The sequence below is a fragment of the Lepisma saccharinum genome, chromosome 17, assembly GCF_977018435.1.
Source record: "Lepisma saccharinum chromosome 17, izLepSacc3.1, whole genome shotgun sequence".
NCBI classification, from domain to species: domain Eukaryota; kingdom Metazoa; phylum Arthropoda; class Insecta; order Zygentoma; family Lepismatidae; genus Lepisma; species Lepisma saccharinum.
In genome coordinates, this window is record NC_139245.1 from 22,030,380 (window position 1) to 22,050,065 (window position 19,686).

Below are 19,686 nucleotides of genomic sequence, written 5' to 3' on the forward strand. Positions count from 1 at the left end.
GTTAAAAATTAGTTAATAAGTCTTCTCCCGCAGATATTTTACGTAGGCAGCTTTCTGGTTCATCATGCCATCAATGCGAACCTGGTATGGGGGGGGAGGGGACGAGAATGTGTACCAACGCTACCTCAAGACTTCAAAGAGGAGTAACATTCAAAAGGAAATTAGGTAATTCAGGTTCAGTGTATTTTTCAAAAAAATAAAATAAAGGCATATTCTGGATTTGGACTGCCCACAATGGAAGGAGTTGAACAAAGAATAATAAAAGAGCCAAGATGATCCATTTGAGAGTTCGCATCTGTAATGCCTCAATTAGCATTTCTTTTGATCTCATAAAGAGGTCTGTGCTGTTTCTCTACGCTCTGGTTATTTTTACATGTTTTGAATAACGTCAGATAACGGTGATTCACCTCTTTCTTGATTGCAGGAACCTCTTGCCTTATTTTTATAGTCGTTGACGTTGTTACAGGGCACCGATCACGAAAAAGCTTACAATAAACAATGTCCACTACCTCCGATTATGCTATTGTTGAATCGTCAGAATTGAATATTGGTGTTCAGTAAGATCTCTGTTTGTTAATTGGTGATTTATCGCCTCTTTTCAGTTCAGCCAAAAGAACGCTGGCGTAGTAGTTTGTCATGTACAGTCACCGGCAACAAATATGGGACACATAGAGCCTGAAATACTAGATTCCCTCCAAAGTGTTATGTGTGTTGCCTAACTCCACAGCAGTAAGGATGTAAACAGCAAATTTTCAATAGCAACTTTTACCACTGTCGTAGAGCATGCAGGGAAGCGAGATCTAGGTAACCCTTATATTGCTGGTGACTGTACATTCACGGACAATTCTGGGTTGTAACGACCTTATTGAAAGTCAGAAGAGTTGTTACAGCCCATAAGTGTCCGTGACTGTACAAGTATTGCTCTGTACATTGTCCATGTCTACTTTCATATTTTTTTCTCTTCAATCCTACGTGTTCTTAAGGACTGAATCAACGTATGTTGGTACATAGGTTGTAACCAGCTTGTTTGTCGTCTTGCTTCAATTCTTGAAGCTCTCATTGCGTACAATTAAGAAAATAAACATAACAATGGACAATTTACTTGATAATTCTGTGTTTTCTCTCTCTGTCTTTGTTTTTATCTCATCCTCTTTCTTCTGCCTCTCATTTTTTTTTGTCTCTCTATCTCTTGTGTATTTTCTCTTTATTTCTGCCTCTTATACTTTACCTCTCTTTTCTCTTCCTCGCTCTTCAATCTTCTTGCTCTATTGTTACATTTATATTTTCCCTGTTGTTCTTTGCTCTGTCTCTTTCTATACCTTCTATCTTTCTCTTGAATTCGGTCTCTCTTACTTTTCTTTCTCTCTTCTTCGTTTCCTGGATTTCCTCATCTATCTTTTCTCTTTTCCTCCCCTGTTTTCTCTCTCTCTTTCATTCTGTATCTGTTGTTCTTTGCTCTGTCTGTTTCGATGTTTTCTCTCTCTTTACTTCTCTCTTTTGCTTTTCTTTCCCTCTCCTTCTCTCTCTCGTTTTTTCAATTTCCTCATCTATCTTTTGTCTTTTCCTCCTTTGTTTTCTTTCGTTCCTTCTATTTATATTTTCTCAGATGTTCCTTGCTCTGCCCTATGTCTTCTCTAATTTTGTCCCTTTAATTTTTTCTCTATCTCTCTCTCTCCTTTGCCTCCTGTATTTCGTCATCTCCTTTTCTCTTTGCTTTCTTTGTTTTCTCTTTCTTTCTTTCTTTCCATTAATCTTTTCTGTTATTCTTGTCTCTGTCTCTATGGTCTGTCTTTCTCTCTCTTTGGTATTTTACCCCATTGTCGTCCCCTCTCCCTATCTCTCCAGTATTATCTACTTTCTCTCCCCCATGTGTGTATATTTTCCTCTGACTTTTCTCTCTCTATTTCTCTCTCGAATATTCAGGACTTTCCGGATGATGTAGTGGTAACACTGTCGCCTTATGTTCAACGGGTTTTGTGTTCGATACTCGCTGGAGGTTCGGATCCCACTTTAAACAGTAGGTCCAGTTCTAATTCTCTTATCTGAGCATAAAGTGGATTTAAGAAACAAGGAAACTCTCAATCCCTCTCCATATCTGTCTCTCTCTCATATTAATTTTATCTCCTACATCTCTCTCGTCATTTTTCTCCCTCTTCCTATTTCTCTCCCATCATTTCGTCTCCTTTCTTCTCTTTCTGATTCTGTTTACATAACTGTAGCTATACGCCTAAGGGAGAACTATGTCGTTTTACTGTATATGACATGGTATTCGCCTTTTGTATAGAAAACGCAACGAAATAGTGCGGAACAAATCAAGATCAAGGAAATTTTACCCAGAGCTCTGTACGTATACGCAGCGCGGGTCACAAATAAGTAGACATCATCATATGCAGATTAGATCTGCCCCGCTGATACTCGCCGTGTGTCACCGAGCCGTATGCTCGGATGATGGACTTAACGGTGGCCCTCCTTCGTGAAATTACTGAATCGCATCGCATCGCCCCGATGGCTGGTGTCTTCTTATAGGTAATACAAGCGCCGCTTCAATGTTGATATTACTGTTATCGTGGTCTCGCTTGTCATTTTTCTTAGTCGGATTGGCAATAATGGCTGACAGAGACTGATGACGTAAGGGAAGGGACGGAATGCGTTATTCGCTGAAAGGATTGTTGCAGCATCTGCAACAGAACATCACTTCCGGTTAAGTGTTTGTAACACAAGCGTGAGAGATTAATCGATAGTTATTATAGGTTGATGATTACACGTTCATTCAACGAAGAGTTTATCGAAAATATTGATCTTAAATTTCGATAAATGGTCTGTACCAATTTTTCCAAATGTTCGTGTTGCCACAATGTTCATTTTGTGAACTTTCGAACATAAAAACACTGTTCCTTCTGTGATATAACTTTTCTATATTCTCGGTGTTTCCACGCTGGAAACGAGCATTTTACAAGAGAGGAATTTTTGACACATAAACAATATCCACAGGCTTAGAACAAAGGATTTTAATGGAGGAAACAATTGAACTTTTTTTGTAATCTAATCAGTTAAAACCAATATTTTTTTTACATTTAATTTTTAATTTAAACTGCAGTGGTAAGAGTGACGACTTCCAATAAATTTGGGAGGGCACAATAACGAAAAAAATACTGTGATTTGACAAATATTTCCATACTGACATAATAAAGGTAAGTGCCACTAATTTCTCTGATAAAATATTTGCGTTTGTTACTAATTTCTTGAGATAAAATCCCCTTCCTGGCGGCGCGTTAAATGTTCGAACCCAGGGCACAATTTGGAAGATACAAGATATATCGCAAGTACGAGAAGTGCATGAATCAATCAAGAGACAAAAAAAGTTTGTCAAAGTTCGTGTGAAGTCCACTTTGTATTCAGGAAGGTTAATCGGGACTCGACCTACAGTTTAAAGTGGGACCCGAGCCACTCTGCAAAGCGTCACCACCGCGTTTCGAACCTGGGACCCATTGATTGTGAGGTAACAGCATCACCTTTACGCCATCGAGGAAGGAAAAATATATTGCGAAGAAAGCAGGAAATAAAATAGAGACGTACGAAAAACATTTCAAATGATAGTACGGCCAACAGAAGATTGAAAATATGATCAAGGGTGAACATAAATTGTTTGGAAAGGATCTCATTTGTCAAAAATATGTCCCGCTTTAGGACAAACAAAGAATATAATAAGTTAACCATGATTGTAAAAATTATTGATGACTTGATGAAGTAGGCAAGGGAACAGACTGAAAGAAGCATGTATAATGTGTTAGCGCGGAAGACTAAGGGGAGCAAGGTTTTTTTGCAGCATTGGAATGTTGCGAAATATGCGTGTATGTTTGATATGCGATGTTGAATAACGGCCGTTGGTGTTTTAATTAACAATTTTACATAATCAAGAACTGTATTGCGAACTCTTGCAAAGAGACTCAACTTGAAGAAGTTACTGGGTATTGTACTGTTATGCGAGATAATAATGGTCTGTAAACCTCGGGAGTTCTTTCGGAAAGTTATTTATTTGTAGTTATGTTGTTTTATCTTAAAGATACGTCACGGTAAAATGCATAACAGAATGCAGAGAACTTATTGCGTATGAGCATTCAAAGGGAAGGCTGACGAGAAGGTTGATGTAAAAGGGGACTTGGAAATTACGAGAATTGGAAAGTGGTTGGAAGAAGAACACCCAAGGTTGTAGCGTGAGAGAAGAATAACAATTACCACAATATTTTTTGTCTTAATTTTTAATAGAGTAGAAAATTGTTGGGAACGAAAGGAAAACAAGAGAAGACGGTAGATGCAACAACACATATATACAAATGCATATACATAATTAATTTTGCCCAACCTTGTAGCAAAAAATAGGCGTGTTTTAAACACTGAATAAGGCAAGTCCGTCCCCGTGAAAAGCCTGATCATCCTAATAGTCTGCATTGTAAATTTCCTGAATAATTTTTAGTACAGCAAACATTACCAGGGAAGGATAAGGAGAGATAGACAGAAAAAGAGAGAGAGATAGAGAGAGAAATGGGATATAAATGAAGCAGAGCAAGTGCTGGAATGAGAACAGAGGAAGATAGAAAGAGATCGAAAAAGAGAGAGAGGGAAGAAAGAACAGAAGGTGGGGCTCAAATTAAACAGAGAATATGACAGAAAGACAAGGAAAAATAAAAAAGAAACTTACGAAAGGAAAAAGAGGGAGAGAGAATGAGTGACATAAAATGAATAGATCCGAATTAAGCAAAGAAAGTGACAGAAATAAATACAAAGGAAAAGAAAGAGAGAGAGAGAAATATAGAAAGAGACAAAGGAAGAAGAGAGAGTGAGAGAGTGAGAAAGAAAAATAAAAGGGATAGAGAAAGACATAAAAAAGTAGAGACAAGGAGCAGTAAGTAATAGAAAAATAAGCAAAGGTGAAAAGGAAGGGTGATAGATAGATAGAAGGAGACCAACACAGAGAAAGACTGAGGGAAAAACAAAGAAAGGAAAAAGAGAAGATAAAATGGAAAGAAAGAGAGGGAGAAAGAATATTATATGCTCATTACCAGCTTATATTTGGTCCACTCTTGAGTCCAACCAAACGAAATCTCTGGTGGCACCACAGGTTACAGATCCGTGTCAGCAAAAGTTATTGCGGAAATGTCTAGAATCATCTGGCAATGCCTGTTGTTGAATGGTGAGGAAAGGAAAAGTTACTGTTGTATCGCAGAACTAATTCCAAAGAGGAAGAATTAGGAATGTTTGATTCTTTCATTCAGAGATTTGTCCTGTGATCATTGTCTTCACGGAAAAAGTCGAGTACACATTGTTCGGAGTGCAGCGTCATCCCAATGTGGACGTTATTAGTGAAACCGGCGGGTGGATAATTCTGCTGCCACGGCTCAGAAACTGGGGCACCCCTCCCAGGTAAGGGATTCCCGCCTCGCTGCCCACAAGAGAAGCCAGTTGCAGATTGTCTTGGCTCGTGGAAAGACATATCTTCCCGTGTCTGGAGCGTTGGCGCGAACGCCTGTAATAGTGTCGAACCGACTCGTGTAGGAGGTGTTCTCGTAGTGTGACCAAGAGAAGTGTGTGCGACTGAGGGACAAATCCTGTTATTTTCTCTCCCCCGTGGAAGAGTCGAACCAACAATAGCTGCAATCAAAGATCTGTAAGTAAACCATTCCGCTAATGAGATAAGCGATTCTCCCAGTCACTGGCGTACGCAGGATTATTTTTTTTTCCGGGAGGGCTGGAATTGAGTACATAGCTGCTTTCAGTGGCACCAACTAATATGGGCCCGAGCCCACACAATAATTTGTTGTGTTATTATTATTATTTGTTATTGTTATATATTAGTAAATAACGGGTTTTAAATAGTAAGGATGGTGAACATTAATATCATCATACATGGAAGGGAGGATTTATGAGATTTTCTAACTTAAAAGAACCAAATGTTTTTCAAAAGTTGTCATCCCTGGCTGCTTTGTCAAGGTCGGCATAGACAATATTTTGTGTATTTAGAACTTTTCACTCTAAAATAAAATGGCAAATTCGGAGTCATTTTAATGGAATTTGCATTTACCACTCTGGTTTTTCAGAGTTCTTCAATACTTTTATGGAAAATGTTGATTTTTCTAAAAATTTCGAACAATCAGTCCCCTCTCTGCTTACGTCAGTGCTCCCAGTGTATATTGCCGAGTGCAAAATGTTAAAAGCATGGCTTTCGGAAGTGAAGTACAAAAACTGTTATTTTGTATGAAACGTTTATCCAATTTACATCCCGTCGTGTAAATAGGATTATTTGAAAGTCCAAAGTCTGCTTGTACCACCTTCGGGGTTGGAACCTGGGAAGTGGGATGGTACAGTCAATGGCAAAAATAATGGTAGGCAAATTGTCCACCGCTATTTTAATTACTTTCTTATTCTACATCTTGTGTTATTTTCAGGAATGAAAATATGTTGGTCCGAAGCAGGCATTGTTCTCTGCTTATTGACGTCATTATTTCAATTCATTGTCATCACAATGTATAATACAGACTAAATTAAAATGGTGGTGGACAATTCGCCTACTGTTTCTTTCGCCGTTGGGTGTACTAACTACCAAGACGTAAAGTAATGTTATGCTTTGTGCATTCAGGGACAGAAAATGCACGCGGGCAAGCTGCCTTTCCCCTTAGATAGATTTCACACCGAAGCGCCATGCTACACGTGTTGCTTGAGAATTTCACCAATCGAACGCAGGCTTGTGCGGCATGTCATTCTGCTACGGTGTGAAACGTTGCAGTTGATTGGCTCGTTCCCAAACAACTTATGTCGCGTTGAAATTTGTGAACTCTAAAAGTAACAAGTTTTGCGGTGTTATTATTATTACTATTATTATCATTATTATGTTTGCATTCTACATCCTCAGAATTAATCTTGTACTTGACCCATAATATAGCAGAAAGCTTGCGAAATATTAACCAAAAGAGTATCGGATATGAGTGAATAGGAATCTGGCGTCTGTATTGTGTTTCGAGATTGGTGTATCAAAATAGAATTCTTTATTAAAATGCGGATGTCAAATTTGAGAAGAAAACAAAACTTCCTCAAAAATATCCACTGAATCTTAATATCTTAAAATATGGAATTTAATATCATAAATGAAATTTACCTATATTTCTGAAGAAAACTAGTGATTCCAGCAACAGAATTATATTATTAAAAGTAGTAATTTACTTTTGGTTTTGCATTGTCAATTGTTCCATTTCAAATCAATCGGACTCAACTTACGTCGCCCTAGACGCACGGAAAGCGTTTATTTGGGATAGCGTTGGTAGGTTGAGTTGGTGTTTTAAGTCCACTTTATGCACAGTAAGACTAATCGGGACTGGACCTACAGTTTATAGTGGGATTCAAGCCACTATGTGTCCCCACCGGGTATCGAACCCGAGGCCCCTTGATTACAAGGCGAAGGCGATACCACTGCGTCAGTGGGGAGGCCCAATTGTGATAGCCGGTAACGTAGTTTTCAATACACAATTTCCCGCATATGGTACCTCAAGCCGTTTTAAAAATGCTAGCAACGTGTTAATTATTACAGGTAGTATTTTTTTTTTTAAAGTGAACACTGACATTGAAGAGTCCTGTTCTCCATTAAAGTCTTGCATAGCAATTTTCACCTGAGGTAAATGAGGCAAACTGTGACAAAATATTATCCGTTATATGAACGATAATGAGAATAAGCTAACGTAACATAAAAGTTCAATAAACGTAACTTTAAAATTATGAGGAAATCGTTTTGAAATATTTAAAAAATTGACATAATGACTTAAGATATTGAATTATAAGATATACTTTTTCACTAATGACAGGAGAATCACTCATATTTGTGAGAAAGTAGCCTACGTGAATAATTAGACACTATTGCACTGTAAAATGTTGACTCAAGAAATTACACTGTCAATTTCTGCTACCATCCAACTACCATAAAACAATGACCATGGCCGTTTTATAAAGTATTAACGGCCATTATACAATTAAACTAATTAATGTAATTTTAATGGCCCAGTTTTCAAAATTATATTTATGGTGCACACAACTGCCAATTCATAATTTATTTATCTTTATGTATGATAAAATACTAAAACTTAATAAAAAAAACTGTTGCATTCCGTTTTTTGCAAATTAACAGGCATATTGTAAATTTTACAGTGAGTCTCTCTATCCCCCCCTCCATCACTGCACTTGAGACAAGGTAAAAAAACAACCCTTGAAATGCAAAATGTTAGATAGAGGGATGTTTGGTTGAGTTTTGCTTAGGGAATGCTCCTATGCTTTAACATGGTGACAATGAGATACCTCGGGGATGCTGTGTAAAAATTCTGCTACCTTAGAGATACCATCCTCCCGCACCTTCACTTCGAGCACTTTAAAAAACTAATTTTGCGTAAAAGAATACGTTTAAAATATACGATGCAACCCACGAGCAGAGATCAGTTAACAAACTTGAAAAATATTGGAAATGACCAAGCCCGAACGGCTAAAGAATGCAAAAAAGAAAAGAAATGCAGAATAATGTTTCTAACTGAAGGAAAACGGACCAGTACAGTCGATGTTTTGCATCGTGTCCTTTTCCAGTTTTTATTCTTATCTAAAGGTGTAGTAGCGTAATGGAAATTAGGTTTAGGTTATGGGCAAAGTCATTCGTGACGTGGGAACGGTTGCGCTGTTTTCTCTCGCTTTGATTGTCTGTTAGCGAATTGTCGCATCAGCATATTGTTATGTTGTGATCTTAGATAAGACGAGCCGCTATCAACCGAGTCAGTGTGTTTGCGTCTTCGTCTACGCTTTCCTCTTTCTCATCTTACTCACGCACTTCGTATTCTTCACTTCTTCTTTCCTGATTTTCTTATTTCTTTCTTTTCCCTTCTTGTGAGTGTTGATCAATTCTTCCATTCCCTTCTTTTTCTCTGTATCTCCTTTTCCTTATTTTCAATTTTCGACTCGTCGTTCTTTGCTGCTTTCTCCATTTATCTCTTCTTCTTTATCTCTTCATTCTATTCTAACTTTTCGTTTCTGTCTGTTTTGTGCCCGTAGATTTATTTTACTTTTTAGTATCTTTCATTTCCTTCATCTGTATCTGTTTATTTATTATTTCCTTAGTTCCTTAACTTTCTTATTTTACATGGTTTTTCTTCCACTTTTGACAAATCGCTTCAATGAGGATGAATTGATAAAAGAAGAAACTCAAACCCAGGACATTTGGTACTGATACTGTGAGTCGAACACTCAAGGCGCTTGACCAGTGGCGCAGGAACATCTTTCATTTCGGAGGGTAGCATTTATTTTCGATGAATTTTGAGACACAATTAGTGATACATTATACACCCTAAAAGAGGGCCGATCCTAAAAATTGGCGTTGTCGTTAGTCCAAGTTAAAAATAGAGTTTGCTTTGTAGGAATACAGAATACCTGAAACTAAATTATCTGATAAAATCATGCTTACAAAAAAATATTAATGCATGAAACGGAGAAAACATAAATTCTGCTTATAGTAATAGAATGTTATTATTTTTATAATTTCATGGGTATTAAAAATTTCCACAATTTCGTTTGTGACAATTGTAGAAGTATACAATTTCGGAAAATTCCATTTGAAAAATTTGAAAGACTATAGAAGGCCAGTCGTATAATCTTCTGAATCAGATTTATATCTTATCTTCCATTTGAATACTTATTTAGCAAACTTAATACTTTCCTTCTTCCCGTACAAAAAGAGGCATTGACCTGCAGCGTGATCTCCCGAAACTAAACTGATTCCATCATTTCACACATATTTTAAACAAGTTTCATCTCCTTAGGTGAACTAACTAGAAGCATAGTGTAGTAGAATAAGTTTACAGTGGTTTGAATTCTCTTGGAAAGGAAGATAATGTTTGTAAATAATACATACCGTACTGTTTGTGTTGAGCTATTAGAAGGTAGGTTCTTTTAACAGCAGCACCTTGCATCTGTCAAATTATTTGAGGGGGTACAACTTGGATCTACGGATTTAGGGTGTACTGTACTTCCCTTCAAGGATCTAGGAGGTACAATGTGCAAAATAAGAAAACTATCAGCTGCGTCGGAGGAAACAGGTGGCAATAACATTACGTGACTGTGGCATAATGCAATGATCGCAATGACTGCCGAGCGTGCAGTTTTCCCAAACCTCGCAATCGGCGAGGGATTGTGAAGGTTAGGCTTCCGCGTAAGATGGTTACCGAGATAGAATGCACCGGGCAGGTTACCTGCCCAGGTGAGGAGGAGAGAGGGGGGAGATTGGTGCAGAACATTTATCACGGAAGAGTGACGAAGATTTCACACGCGTGGTCAGATAAAAACACGACAGAATCCATATTACCAACTTTAAAAAAGGACAATTTTCATATCTTCCTGAAGGGAAAAAGGGACAAAATGGAAGGGCAAAATGTATACATTTTAATTTAAAAACAGTTTCGTCATAAATACTTATGCTTGAAAAATAATTATATAAATACACAAATACTGTGTAAATAACTCTAAAAATATGTTGATATGCACTGCACTCCAACCAAGCAGTGACTTAGAAGTCATTTATTGATACCATGTAGATGAATGGATCTTCAGTATGTCCTTCTTTCCAAATAACATTTTGTAAAAGTTTACACATGTGTGATTAGAGTTCGCCTTATGAATCAACATAGCTTTGAAAGTTTGTACTGAAAGAGCGTTCTTGTCACTTGTCCACAAACTATTCATGAACGAAAACACTCGTATTCATTCAGTATTAGTTCAAGGTAAACAGAAAACAAACTCCGATGTTTTAAGAAAATTAGAATATGGCACATTGTGCCACATAACTGCAGTCGTGTAGACCTCTAATATAAACAGCGCTGTAGTCAGATGTAAATGACTGAATGTTACATGCCATAGTTCATAGTAATAGCAGAGAAGGTGTATTTTTATTGTAATTCTAAGCCGATAAGTCACTTTCACAGAAGAGGGACATTTTGGCGTCCCGTTTTACGTTAAAAAAATCTGGACAGAGACTCAAAGAAAAGGGATTGTCCCGGCTAATCAGGGATGTCTGGTCACCTTAGTGTAGGGCTGTGTCATAGAAGAAACTATGTTCAAATATTCACACTCCTCCTCAGATATCTTACAGGCGCCGTTTGCAAATACAGAGACTAAGAAGTTTGCAGATAAGCCAGATAATGTTAAAAATTAAAAAATAAATACACTAAGCATCGTCTTTTATTTTTTCAAGATAGGATGCAAATTGTAGGAATATCGGCAATGGCAAAAGGATATGCGAATTGTCCACCATTTTCATTCAGTCTGTTTTCCACAATCTGACTTATTTGACTTAATTCCTGCTGCTCGTTTTGGAGCATAGAGTATATGTGAAACTTCCTTATCTGGCCCTGTTGACAGCAAGCTTCTGAATTTCATTCAAATATTTTCCCATTTATAAGGCTTTTTCTTCGTATTTTTCCAGCCCTATCACCAAGATCAGATGCTCTGGGCTAACTCGCACACTTAAATTTACTTATTACAGAATCAAAAGTGGAACAAAAACTATCCACAATGTGATGATGAAGAATTGAAAAAAAATAATTTAATAAGCAGAGGATGGCATTTGCTTCGCATCAGCAGAATTAAATTCCTTAAAACAACACGGGTTGTAGAATAAAAAAAAGAATTAAAATAGCGATAGACAACTTGTGTAATCATTGGGCAGTAGAAAACGCTTCCCGAAAACTTGAAGAAAATCCGTCAACAACTTATGGGTTTAATCCTGTCGGTAAACAAGCAAAACAAATAAATCAGAGCTATATTTAAGCGGAAGCAATAAATAAAACCTAATTTAGGATAAAGATAAGGGGTTAATTCTGCGGAAACACGGGTAGATTTTCCCCTGCCTAGTTAATTCTTTCCACTCCGTCTTTATAAACAGTTGCGTAATGGACGGTACGAAATAATCGGTAAGAAAGCGTTATTCCTGTGTTGGTTGATGCAACAACTCACCAAGTGTGAAAATGGAAAATGTTTTCCTCCCAAGCAATTATCGAGAGCTGTGAACGAAGAAGGAAAAAAATAAGTTGTCCGTTCAACAATAGCACCTATTTTCATATTTATCATTGTTTATTCCTCAATAGCTTCCTCGTGGGAAAAAATCGTAAATCGAATGTGGAAAATCTGGATGTTATTTATGTCGGTTGCAGTGAGGACAAGCAAAAGAAAAATGTAAAGTGTTCTCCTGTGCTTTGCATCGCCCCATGAAAGCGTATAGGGGGGTGTGGAGTTAGGGCACCACACTTTCTTGATCACGGCCGAAGGTGTGGGTGATGTGATCAGCACCCAGCCCCTGGCCGCCTTTACCCCCCAGATTTACCTCCAGATACCCACTTTATACGACGCTGGGTGGGTGCTGGAGCCGCTTGAACAGGTGAAAAAATCCCGGCTCTCTCCTGCCGGGGATCGAACCTGGTTCTCCCTCATGGTAGTCAGAGTACAAACACAAGCGATTTCCAAGTGCCATTATGAATCGCAATTAGGCCTATTTTGATTTCATTTTTTCGCAAGGAGTGCTGTTGGTAATTTTATTTCAATTGTTTTGTCGTATAATACTGAAAACATGGCAAGGGTGAGTTCACATTGTGCAAGCATGTTTTCAGGAACGGGTGTGGTAGTGTAAAGTTACACATAGGGAGTCAAAATGACATAAATATCTCCAAATGTGGACCCTTTCAAATATAGCTGAAACTGAAATTAATTCACATTCAGTAAATTGAGACCTTCAAATATAGAAGTTACCGTTAAGGTTTGGTATGAACAAATATTGTATCTTAAAATCATGGACTTTAGAACAATTAGAGTAACTGATATGTATAAAATCAGAATAACAATCGTGCCTTGTAAAAATGAACTGTGTCGTATTTTCCCCCTTTTTCTAGAAACTGCAAATATTAGATATATTATAATAAAAAAATATTTAAAATGCAAAAAGGTAGTGGCGGCGATTAGAGGGGCGTGGAGGGCAGTTGCCCCTCACTTTTTGCCCCTTCCCCCACTATGGCATCTTAATGCTACCAAGAAAAAGTAAAATGTTATTACCCCCTTAGTTTTGGCACCAATCGCCGCTACTGAAAATAGGGTATTGTTACATTTTTACGAATCTCGTATTTCTCACTGACTATCCAGCGGCGTGAATAACATTGTAGCTTCAACAGAAAGTAAACAATTCAAAAACATTAGTTTAAAGCTTTATTTTCGTTTCTATAACATGAGCAGTTACATCTGCTAAAGATCATAAACATAAACCGCCACTTATGATAATACTGGATATGTCACCACAGAATATTGAAACGAAGCAGAATATTTATTTCCTAATTGCAGGAAGGGAAGTTAACAACCTTTATAACGCAATAATACAAGCAAAGTTTAACCACTTCACTCTTTTCTAATACTTATTCTTAAGTTGTGAAGAAATCTGAATAAATCTCCTACTGCTCTGAATATTGTTTCCGAAAAAAATAACATTGTAGCTATAATTCCTTCTAGTTTCGTAATGTTAATTTTCACCTCTAAGAGTTACCATGTTGTATCCAACCCTTCCGTATGAAAGCAGGAAATGAATATTCAATAACAAACCATTCTGAATATAAGTTTGCTTTGTGCATTTTATTACATTTTATTGAATGGCGCATATTGTTTCTTTACGAGTTTGCGCGTAGTACATCTTAAACCGTTTTTTAGCATTTTATTTTTTGAAGAATCGAATTATTCGTTAATATTCCCACCATATTGATATTGATTTAACTTTAAATCCCACATTTGGAATATGTTTATGAGTCAGATATTACATGTGATGTATCCCTTGTAATCGGTGTTACTTCAGAAGAAAAAGGACATAGTTTTTCTTATAGGTATCAGGCAAAAATTGTTGCCATTTTGTTTAACAACTATTTAAAGTAACAGAAACAGCTTCTAACCTCTGCAAAGAATTTTATGAGATTATTCTGCCTATTGACTCTATTTTCAATTATTCTTCTCAATCTTGCTAAAAGAATAAAGCAAAATGTGCAAGTTATATAACCTCGTTCATTGTGATTATCTTATAGAAGGAATATATCGGCAAGTAAGGATTTAATAGTGGGTTTATCATAGAACTTGATATTTCACATTAATCTAAACGATATTAAAATAATATGGAAGATAATGAAAAGGTTCATGTGCATGTTTTTGCTTGGTTACTTTCCTTTTGTTCATAGCTCGATGAAGAAAAATCTTTTAGCACTAAACTTTCTCTTGCGTTTCTCTGGGTTACAAAAATAATATGAAATACGAGGGGTCACACCTAGAACGAAACCCCACAAGACAAAGATTCACTTTTTTCTACGATCAGCAGACGATTAAGTACGTAAGTCTAACATGTGATTTATTGAAGGTGCAATGTTTGGAAGTAACTAGTTAGAAGCAACAGTTACTTTTTGAGGAATTCCAACTAAGAGCTCAATTTGGCCACACTGAACTACAAATTAAGGTATGTGTTTTAAGACATGGATTGCAAGAAGAGGCACCCTTATTGCCAGTCTGAAGCTCTCTCTTGTGAAGGCAATGGCAGATTTCCGTCTCGATACAGTGCGTAATTGATGAGTGTCCACAGAGAATTAGGAGCATGTGTGCGGGCCAAAGGTAGTCATTTTTGAACAATGATTAGTGCTTTGTGTACACAATCCGTGTAACACATATCCATCGGGTATTACAATGTCTTAAAGCATCTTCTGCTATTTCATTTAAAACCTTGTGACAGTATTTATGGTAAGACCAGTGCTCTAAGGAAGGGGGATGCGGGGGAATGATATCCCCCAGCTAGCAAAAATTTTGAAGAGAAATCCCTCCCTCTCTCAGCTGTCTTATTGTCACCATGTTAAACCATAGGAGGATCCCCCCAGATAACCCCAAGGCTCAACGAAACACCTCCCCCAGCTAACATTCAGCATTCCATGCTCTGGGTAAGACTCGGTAATTGTCCATTTTTGTTAAACCATTCAGCAATTGATATGACTTGACTTGACGTTTTAAGTCCACTTTATGCACAGTAAAGCTCATCTGGACTTGACCTACAGTTTAAAGTGGGATCCGAATCACTATGTGCCTCCACCGGGTATCGAGTCCGGGACTTCTTGATTACAAGGCGACGACGCTACCACTGCGCCATCGGGGAGGCCCTCAGCAATTGGTATCTTCATAAAGATTTAAAAATGAAAAATGAAATAAAAATTATGGTAATTGATATTGTTTCAGAGAGATTTTCTCCTGACTTGTGAAAGAATCTTCCTCCCCGTCCCTCTCCTGAGCAAGCCTGGACTCAGAACTAAGGATATTTGTCATATATGAAGTTGTCATAATAAAGGTTGTCGGTGGTGTTTAAGACTAAAAAAAGTGGTCTGCTCAAGGAAACAGAACACTAGAATTGAACCCGTGCCCAGAAATTGCATGTTTAGGATTTTGTAACTTTTTTCTTTATAGCTGTCTGTGTATTATTTTGCATCTTTACTTCTATTGGACAATGGGCGAGCAGAAAACATTGGTCGTAAGCAAGCTCTTAAAAAAATTATCTGAGCATCGTGCTGGACTGAATCACCCGTTCGAAAACAATTGCAGTGTTCTTATGATTCATATCTAAATTTTTTACCCTTGCAATAATGACGTCTGTTTACTTTAACTAACGTCACCGAGATTCAAATCCACCATACCATCGAGGACCTTTCGAAAAAATGGCTGCCGTTAAAACACAAGCACAATGGCTGCCAGTGGGCGCAACGTCTCATTACAGCAGTCCACCATTGTTCTGAAGCAGCAAGAATGAGGAGTAAGTAAGCAGAACAAATCATGGTTTCAGAAAGAGAGAAAAACTGCCTCCTGAGGAACGGATGCTGGCGTGGATGACAGTCAACCGTGCATATTACGGTACACACGTGCTGATGTTTGTGAAGCACCACAGTTAACAGACAGTTATTGAAATGTCTTTGCCTTCAATTCCGTAAGTGTTGCATACTCTAACGGATATTTTGTTTTTCTAATGTCTCTGGAGGAAGTTACAACTTACTTGGCAACACGTTACTTTTCTAATAGCGTTATTACCTCGTTATCGAAATTATAAGTAAATGAAGCTATAATGCGTTACTTTACATTAATGTACTTGCTATATTCAGAACTGGACAAATTTCCTAGTATAAAATCTGAATTCCTGCAAATGGAGAATGTCGATTTTTCATTTCTCAGAAACCAGTAGCATCGTGGCTGACAATGATGTGAAAATACACGTCTATGTGTTGCTAATGTAGAGTATGGATATTTAAGTAAACATCAGTTGCTCATCTATCTACATTATGTAATATAAACATCCTTCGTGTTTAAAGGGTGACTTCCTCTGAAGGCGTTCAAATGTCAACCCCTCTTCCACGTAGTATACATTAGACTTCATTTTCTGCAGGCCGAAGTCACTCTGGCCTCTGAACTCAAAGTCAGGACAATCCTCGTCTATATGCTTTTGTGATTGACCCTTTCGTCCATTTCATATTATCATCATTCATCCCAATCATTGCGATTAGTGATGGATTAGTGGCAGGAAAACCATGTAAAATAAACTGCATCAAATAACCTGTTAGTTAATTTTACTAAAAAACATGTATTCAGTGGTGTTGCCAGGGAATTTGTTCGGGGCGAAATATGCTTAGGTCGGCTCTGCTTCGTATGTGGCACCAATGTATTTTCTGTGTCTGTCTCTCTCTTCTCTTTGCCTTCCTCTCCTTTACTATCTTATTTATCTCTCTTTCTTCCTCTGTTTATCTATCTCCTTCTCTCACTTCCTTTTTCTTTATTCTTGTTTCTAATTCTATCTCTCTGTTTTATAGCTATATGCATAGACGGAACTAGAGTTTCTTCTGGCATTCACAGCATGTTATGTAAGCTTTGATTGATATTTTACGTGACTTTTGTCCCACTTTTGGCTAATCGTGACGATGGGATTAATGGTGATGAGATGGACGATCAAACATATAAATGACAACACAACACGAACCCCACAAAGGATTATACTAGCTGCGAGTCCAGGCGCTAGAGCGTCGTTAGTCTGCATTCTAGTATGTACTACGGGGAGGAGATGGTTGAAATTAAGCTGTCTTCACAAAGGATCACCCCTTACACCCCAATCGACACCATGAAATTGATATCTATCAACAACCCATACATATTGGTACAGCACATACAAAGATGCCTGCCTTGGAAGTAGGGGTGTGCGGTATCCTCAAAGTATTGGTATTGGGAAGCAAATTCTCAAACTTCATTTTTGGAAAATTTCAAATGGCCATTATTAAAATTGCTTATTTTACCGACGTGCCAGAAATTTCTTGGCAATGGTAGGTTTCATTCCAGAAATGCAAAAACACTCACTTTTGGGGAGAAGTAGTGTCGAATATGTGATTTTACAGGTGGCAGGAAATTTTGAACATTTCCAGTTCTGAAAATTTCCAAACACACATTTTCCACTCCAAATAATGGGAACTTTCAAATGCACACTTATTTAGAAGTATAAAAATGAAAAGTATTAAAGTATCTTAGATAGAACTTTGTGATTGTTTTCTTCCACACTTATTACACTTGAGCACATGCCCCAATTAGTAATATTCTTCATTAATATTGTGCAACGTTGCATCAGAAAGTGGTTTCCTTCTCCTTGTCATTAAATTCAATATGTTGTATGTAGTGATAATCCAGACTAGACCTAAAGTTTAAAGTATGATCCGAACCATTGTAATATGTGCATCCACTGGGGATCGAACTTCTGATTGAAAGGCAACAGCGTTACCACTACACTGAGGACGACCGAACACACAAAGTTCAAATATCTGTCATGTCTTGCATAATGCTGTGTAGAAAGTTTCGTAAATCATTACAAAAGGAACGTGCTCGTTCTTGTTAATATTCAACAACGATAAAATGACATCAATAATGCAACTGAAGGCTGTTACTTTCGAATTCAGTTACAGACACTTCAACACAGAATAATTATGTTTATGTAATCGTTGTTACTCTATGTTTAGCGTTGATTCGGGTTTCTTTAGCGGTATAATTATATTGTGTGAAGAATGTAGTCTTTACAAGTATTTCTTTTCCATTAAAATACGTTTTTGTGTAGTTTCATTATTTTTATTGAGATTTATTCAATTCAGTAGGAACTTTTCTCTTTGTGTAACATTTTATTTGTCTTTACTTTCTCATGTTATTACAGTCTGTATTTGTTTCTTGTCTTGTTAAATACACTTTTTTTAACAGTTTATTATTTACATATTATTTTGTGTTGCTATCATAACTTTAACTTGTGCTTTTTACTTTCATTATACAAGCTTATTTAATATATTTGAAAACATTTCGCCTATTATTTTACTGCAAGTTTTATTATATTTCATTATATCCGTTTCATCACTCCCACAGTTTTCCTTGTTTTTTTTCCTTGTGTTAATTATATAGTCCTCTCATTTGCATATCTTCTTAGCTCCCTAACGTTTCTTGAAGTTAACCTCTTGTCGAACATCGTCGACTTATTTCTTTGGCAAGGTTTTTGAAGAGAAAGTTCTCCATTCTTGAAAATACTACAAAAAAGAAGAGCGTGTTGCAAAACCGGATGCATGGTGTCAGCAACAGGAAAAACTTAGTTTTAACCGCGAAGATTTTTTGTAAACTTTAGGTTTTTAAAAGAACAGCAATCCTTGACTTGACTGCGCAACAATGGAATGTCTAAATTCCTTCCTTCCTGGTTCCTGGCGCTGGGAGGATATTTCCGCCTGCATGACGTCACATGAAGGCAATGGACACTAAGGATAAGATAACCCGTGATTAAACGCAAGACATGAATCAATTATGAATTAATTGTAAATTGCTGTTTTAAATCCACTTTATGCACAGATAGGCTAATCGGGACTGGATCTACAGTTTAGCGTGTGTTCCGAACCACTGAGCTCCCGTCGGGTATCCAATCCTGGATCCCTTAATTACTAGGCAACGACGTTACCACTACATCATCGGAAGAGTTGAAATTGGTAACACAAGTTTTCCAATCCGAGTAGAGTTTCTAATAATAACAAGAAAAAGAGTAGACCGGAAAGAACAGACTGACAGAAAACAGGAACAAATTATATTGATTGATTGAATTGGTTTATTTTACTTCGTTTTTCTTTCGTTTTTGGCTAATCGCGAAGATGGAACAAATGAGATCCTGGGCAAAATATGAACAGAGTCTGTTTTCTGTAAATACGAAAATTTGGAGATAAGAAGAAAGAAGTGAAGAGAATAGAATAGAGGAGAGAAGAGGAGAGGAGAAGAGAAATGAACAGAGGAGAGAAGAGAATAGCAGTGAAGAGAGGAGGTTAGATGAGAGGAGAAAAGGAGGTAAGAGAATAGGGAATAAGCAGAAGGTGAAGTGGGAAGAGTAATTTGTCATAGGATGGTTGACTGCTTAAAAACATGAAGCATCAATGACAAATGAACTGGTGTAAGAAATAGAGAACTGCTTGGAAACGTAAATGTGGAATCACCAAGTCTACCTTGGCGCTTTTGAACTGGACCACGTTATCAAGCACCGAGATGTTTGATTCACGGACAGGGTGTAACAAGAGCTCA

The 19,686-nt window shown here is 37.3% G+C and overlaps 2 protein-coding genes across 4 annotated transcripts in view; one reads left to right on the forward strand and one right to left on the reverse strand.

Annotated features, from left to right (window-relative positions):
• Window positions 1–19,686, reverse strand: part of Tdh (L-threonine dehydrogenase) — a 94,578-nt gene that overhangs the window by 55,283 nt on the left and 19,609 nt on the right. The window lies entirely within an intron of this gene.
• Window positions 5,472–19,686, forward strand: part of atk (artichoke) — a 55,351-nt gene continuing 41,136 nt past the window's right edge. The window contains exon 1 of the mRNA XM_083139090.1: window positions 5,472–5,665. The gene's annotated coding sequence lies outside the window, so the exon portion shown is untranslated. The remainder of the gene's footprint in view (window positions 5,666–19,686) is intronic.